Consider the following 6,000-nt stretch of genomic DNA (forward strand, 5'->3'; position numbering starts at 1 on the left):
GGCCTCAGACCCGAGAGGTATAAAGGAACACACTCACATGTTTTAAAGGTATTTTTATGATTAAAGACATAAAAATAGTAAAATATTACAATTGTGTTTGCAAAAAAATTATCATTTTTTATTATATAATTAAATAGTATATTATAAAAATTAAATCCATAATTTAATTATGTAAGATCATTTAATTTAGTCTGATTGAGAAATTTATGTATATTATCTGTGAATATTTATAATTTATCATGTAGAAATAACTAATTAACTATTGACTTTTATAATTTTTTTTAGCAAATTAACACCATGTATAAATCATTGTCATCTAAAATTATTTTAAAAAGTAAAACTTATAAGTCATAAGTTAAAAGGAAAAAAAATTGAGTCAATAATGCATGATTACTTTGTTGCCCTTTTAAAATTAAATAAATAAATAAAATTAGAAGAATCGCCGCCGCCACTCATAATCGAAAGTAGTCTCGGCTGTCTAATACATCTCATATCATTAATTACCAATGTGAATAACATATGCCCATACCTACAATGCAGGAACAATATTAATTTATTTGTTATTCCCAGACGCCTCTCTCGATATATATATTATTATATATAAAATAAAATTAGATATTGTAATTATAGCAAATATTTTTAAAATTTTAAAAAAATAATATAATTAGGATAGTACTAGTAAAAAAAAAATTGTTATTGTGTTTTAAGCCAAATAAATTATTTTAAACTTTAGAGGAGATTTGCTATGACAAACACTATCATATAACAAAAAAAAAATTATGACTTATTTACGTGTTGAAAATAGAGTAGTGTCGTAAAAAACTATCTTATCGTATTAGATATAAAATTAAGTTTCATTCATTGTATATATTAGTATTCATGTACGTACGTAATCACTTGATCAAAATTTTCATTCGCAACATTAATTCTCCATCTACTTACACAAAACAGTGGTTTGATCAAACTAACTTTGTATATATGACTACTGCAAGTTTGAAGGAATAATATATATATAGGAAGTTTAGTCATATTGTGTATAGGTAGGAATATATTCGTTCTCAACAAACCTTCAAAAGCAATACGAGAAAGGTAGATAACTCCACAGAAAGAAATTCATCTTTTGAAAAGAAAAAGAAAAGAGGGAAAATAAAACTTTTTTTTTTATTTCTTGCAAAACTCGAAAAAGATATTGAAGAGGGTGAATCATCAAGGGTATACCCAAACATGGCAACGGGTTTGTACAATCAAATCGTTCAAAATTATAGGTGATTAACCCATAACCCCCTAATAATGCTACTTCGTGGCCTATAAAATAATCGGGCATGTTGCTCTATGAATTAATTATGTATAAAATCCTATTTTTCCCAGCTTTAAGACCTATTTAGGTCCCTCTAAAATAAAATAATAACACCTATCTAGGAAAATGGGAAAAAATAGGGGTATTTTTTTATTATTATTTTTTAAAGGATTGAAATTCAAGTTTTTTTTTTTTATGAGTTGAAATTACAATTGGGAAATTAATTTTTTTAAATTTGGAATAGATAAAATAATAGAATATTGAGGAAATCATAACATATTATCCATTTTAGTCTTTTAGGTGGTGTTTTATTTACTACCCCATCTCACAATGTTTATCATCATCGTGACAATTATATAATACATTCACGATATATATTTAATATCGTTATGAGCTTTTTTCCAAATATACTAAGAAAGAGCGTCATCATTATGGACATTATCTATACATATATAGTGCAACATATAAATGACAAGTTTTCTTGGTTATGATAAATTTTTCAAATATTGCAAGCTCATCATTCACAAAATTATCACGAGCAACGTAGACAGAGATCGGATATCTCTTTGCATCATAAAAATTTAGCTTCATATTGTACTAGAAAATGGAAATGTACTCATTAGTTCTTGACGCAATGCAATTTTTTCCTTTTTGTATTGAATAGAAAGGTCACTATTCACCCAATAATTTTATGCTATAAAAGCAAGTGGCATTGTCCTTTAATAAGTGTGATTTTGAGTACGTGTGTTACAGCTTGATCGATATCGATGGCCAATAAGGTCGATAATAGAGCGGCTTACGGAAAGATGTTTCATTGGCTGGCCATAAAATAATTCGTAAGAGAAATAGTGTTCTCTCCCCACCTTGCCTTCTTTTTCTATTTCTTTTTTTGGAGGGACTTCCCATAATAACCACAATTACCATAATATGTCACAGAAATAAAGTGTCATTATGAATAAAATTTAGTTGATTTAACAAACTTCTGCTGGGAATAAATTTTTGTGGCAATTTAAAAATATCACCTAATTTTTTTATATTTCTTTTTATCATTAAATTAAATAATAACTTTATTTTATTTAATATTTTAGAAAGATTAATATTTGATGTCCGTGTTTTTACCAAGTGACATGTGACACACCCTAAGGAGAATTAAGATTCCACGTAATAAAGTGATTATGTCTCCTAGAGCCTACTCTGGGATCCACAAGAGATAAGCCCATTCTTCAACCACAGTTCACCAACCAGCGAAAGAGTACATCCTCCAAGAAACGTCACTTTTGGGGACCATGTTCCAAGATGGTGCTCCAAGTATCACTACAAGACCGTCTCCTCGCTTCACTTCCTCTAGGTCTGCGAGGACCTTCCTCCGGACCAGGAGAATGATAGTCAGGTGTCAAGCACAGTTACCATGGACCACAGACAACTTTCTGACACCAACTGTCACTACTACAAAAACACTCATTTATGATACTTTTTTAGGGCACTCATCTAGATGCGAGCCCTAAAAACAACTCCTGGACTTTTTAGGACTTGTAACGAGTCCTTAAATAATTTCTTTTAGGGCTCGCTATGTGTTTCCTAAAAGTATGATTTTTTTTAACAAACACCTCCTGAATTTTTTAGAACACTCATTGAAAGTCCTTAAAGAGTTTTTTTAGGACACGCGGTGCAAGCCCTAAAAATTTATATGTATCCTAAAAGTTTGAATTTAAAAAAAATCACAAATTCCCTCCAATCCGTCAAATCAATCAACACTATAAAAAAAATATAAAAAAACACAAAAACCACTCAAATCACTATCTCTCTCTTATCGGTTATCTCTCTCTCCCAAAGCTCCCTCTCTCTCTCTCTAGCTCGTCTCTGCCAAGGTCAAACGACCGACTTTCCATCGCCACGCGCCGCCCCACTCGACACACTGCCCCCCAAAACCCCCAACCCCCGGAGCTCAGCTCCTCACGCGCGCCCTAAGGCCCTCAAAAGGCTTGTTGAAGTTTATACGATTTTGGGTTTTCCCAAACTTTTCGGCCACCTCGAGCCACCACGAGAAGAACCACTACCACCACCATATTCCTTGCATCTTGGGCTTCAAAACCCACTAAAGAATCAAACCCAATGGCCACCGTGGAGTGATGGCGCCGCCACTTTCCCCGGCCATTCTTTTAGGGCTCGCGTCAATTCTTTTAGGGCTTGCGAGCCCTAAAAACATTCTTTTAGAAAAATCTCAGTTTTTAAGGCTCTCGAATAGAGAACTCGCGCAACGCGAGTCCTAAAAACTTGTTTAGGGCTCGCAAAGCCTTTTTTGTAGTAGTGTGTCACACGGATCGTGGTGTCGACTCTGTACAAGCGGCAAAATGGCTATCCCACAACGTCGTCTAACATGGGAAAATGTGTAGTGCTGCCACTCTGATAATGTCAGAGACATTTCCCCCAAGAAAGTAGTGGGCTGACATTCCTCACAATGGGCCCACCTAGATATATCGGAGCCCACCTGCTCATTTACTACAAGAATGTTCATTTATCTTGTAATAAATCCCCATTAAGGGAGGATAATTATAATAAGCTCCAATTAATAAGCTTAATTGCCCCAGCAGCCTATAAATAGGGATAAAGCACACATTGTAAATTATCTCAACTTCATTTCAGAGGGAGCCAATATGCTGCCCAAAACCAAGAGAGCTTGAGTTTTGCAAGTTCTTAACATCCTCATGCAAGTGACTCATGGATTATGATTGATTCCCAACGTAAACCACGTAAAAATTTGTGTTTCAATATTCTTTTCTTAAAGCTTTAATTTAATTAGTTGTTAGCATAAAAGCTAGTCAACAATATTAAACTATATTATACTAATGATATATTTTAATTATATACTATAATTATGATATATTGAATATTTTAGATAAATTAATTAAAATATATCATTATTATAGTATCGATAAATATTAATTTATCTAAAATATTTAATAAAATGAATTAAATATTCTTAAAAAAAATAAGAAATATATGTTTATATAATTAGAAGTAAAATCTATATACTTATATAAATGAGAGCTATATGAAGGTGATGTGGTTTCCTAGAATCAATAATATATGATTTATCTATTTTATCATAATTTGTGGTTTTTCTAATTTTTTTTATTTAGCAAAAGAATTAATTAACAATTTCAAAAATCCCTATAGAGTCCTACATAATTTACAAATCATTGTGGGGTAAACTTTTAGGCTATAAATAAATTATTCATTTACTTTGAATTGAAATTTGTCCAAATATTAATATTTTTTTCTTATAATGATTGATTTAACTCAATTTTGCCCAATAGTTATATATTTTTTTAGTTTATCAAATTTATATTATATATATAATTTCAGGTGAATTATACAAATATATAACACTAAAGAAAAGTTGAAGAATCGCTAAGTGTATACAAAAATTATAATTTTCTATCATTATAAAAAATATTATAATTTCCTTACTCATATTGTAGTTTTTTAAAATATTATAAATCTATATATTTATATAAAGGAGAGCCCCAAGAAGATGATGTATTTTCTTAGTTTTTCAAAAAAAAATTAAATATTATAAATCTATTTATTTATATAAAGCCACTCTAAAATTGATATAAACACTTTATCTATTTTCTTAATTTTTCTCATTTTTTTATTCAACTTTTTATAAAAAAAAAAGTATATTTTATTCTATTTAAAATAATAATAATAATTAACTCTTTTATTTTATTTTAGTTTCTAAATATCTATCTATTGACCCACGATTTAGCCAATGACACAGAGTCAAATATACGACAAAAAATAAAACGGCAAGTAAGAAAGATAATCTAATGGAAGAGAAGAAAACACCAAGGATTTGTAGTGGTTCGGCCCCAAAAAATGGTAATGACCTACGTCCACTTAGTGCTATTATTAAGATTGAATCTCAAAGTAGTGATCAAAGAACTAGAGTTCTTAAGTTTCACAAGCTTTGAAAGAAATACAATAAAACGATGGATAATTGCACTATAGCTCTCTCTCTTTCTCTATCTTAGCAAAAAGATTCAGGAATCAAAAGTCCCTTCCTTGAGCTATTTCATGTATATTTATAGGCTCAAGGAGGGTTACATATGCCAACGTTCCCTATCTTTCCTTAATAATCGCGTATCAAAATAATAATGAAGAAATATTCAATGCAATTATTATAAGATTACAGTTTAAGAGGGAAATAAATCGGGTTATACGACCAGCCTGGTCGTATCTAAAGGTTAACCGCTGGCGAAGCGATGTGCCTCTGGTCGATAGTCGAGCAGCACTTTTGCCACGTGTCAACCACGTGTGAGAAATCATCACCACTTCATCAGCAGCCGTTTTTAGGGTAAACATTTGCCCCCCAAGTTTATTTATTGCGACCAGCAATAAGTAAACTTAGGAAACTGACTCTTCGAATACCCCACGAAATCTGTCAGAGCCGCCTGTGCTTTCTTGAAAAAGGTGACCAATCATGTCTAATCAATTCTTTTCGGTTTCGCAATAACTTGTCTGATGGCTATCACATTTCCCCATGCCTTGAAAAGTTACCATTTATGATTACCTTGGTAACCGCTCCTCGGCTAATATAAATAACCCTTCAGAATCAGTTTTTAATTTTTACCCATTAACTTAATCCTCAAGAAAACTGAAGAACCGGGAACTATATTTCCATAAACCCAGAAACTCAG

The sequence above is a fragment of the Humulus lupulus genome, chromosome 8, assembly GCF_963169125.1.
Source record: "Humulus lupulus chromosome 8, drHumLupu1.1, whole genome shotgun sequence".
Classification (NCBI taxonomy): Eukaryota; Viridiplantae; Streptophyta; class Magnoliopsida; order Rosales; family Cannabaceae; genus Humulus; species Humulus lupulus.